Here is a 714-nt window from a genome sequence, read left to right on the forward strand (position 1 = left end):
CATGCAAAGAATGTCTTCAGAAATGCCAGTAAAATTGCTGTTATTTGTTACTTGCGTTTTGTTTGGTTTCATTTTCATTTGTAATGATGAGCATTCTGTTTACTCCCCGCAGTTGGTACAGCATGGGAGAAATACTCACACAAAATGCAGAGGCGAGCTTTTTAAATTTTTCATAGAATCAAGATACAGTTGAAAGTGAGAAAGGATGTCTGGAGCGCATTTGGTCCAACCCCAGGGGTCAAGGTCAAGCAGGGCCACCCGGTGCAGGCTACCCAGGAGCACATCCAGGTGGCTTTAGAAAAGAGCTGCTGCTTGTCAGAAGTGGGATTCGAACCCACGCCTCCAGGGGAGACTGCGACCTGAACGCAGCGCCTTAGACCGCTCGGCCATCCTGACAACATGCGTGTGGTTATTTTTTTTTTTATTTCTCCAAATCACTAATTATTTGGTCTTCTGGACAATAGTCCTTTCTCTGAATTAATGTCTTAAATATATTGTGCTACCCAAATTTATCAGCTTCCAGGAAATGAGAGTGGTGGGGTTTTTTGTTTATTTGTTTTCTCTCTCTCTCTCTCTCTTTTTTCTTTTTTTTTTTTTAATTTCAGGTTGTAGAAAAATGTATAATGGCATACAAAAATAATGAATAAACATATCAAGTTTAACAGAAACCTCAGTTTTAATTAAAGTGTCAGAAGCAGAGATACTGGTGAGCTG

The 714-nt window shown here is 40.1% G+C and overlaps 1 non-coding gene across 1 annotated transcript; it reads right to left on the reverse strand.

Annotated features, from left to right (window-relative positions):
* Positions 1-313: 313 nt before the first annotated feature.
* Positions 314-396, reverse strand: TRNAL-CAG (transfer RNA leucine (anticodon CAG)). The gene has a single exon. It is a non-coding gene; the product is annotated as a tRNA-Leu (tRNA).
* Positions 397-714: the final 318 nt, after the last annotated feature.

The sequence above is a fragment of the Anser cygnoides genome, chromosome Z (assembly GCF_040182565.1).
Source record: "Anser cygnoides isolate HZ-2024a breed goose chromosome Z, Taihu_goose_T2T_genome, whole genome shotgun sequence".
In the NCBI taxonomy this organism is placed as follows: domain Eukaryota; kingdom Metazoa; phylum Chordata; class Aves; order Anseriformes; family Anatidae; genus Anser; species Anser cygnoides.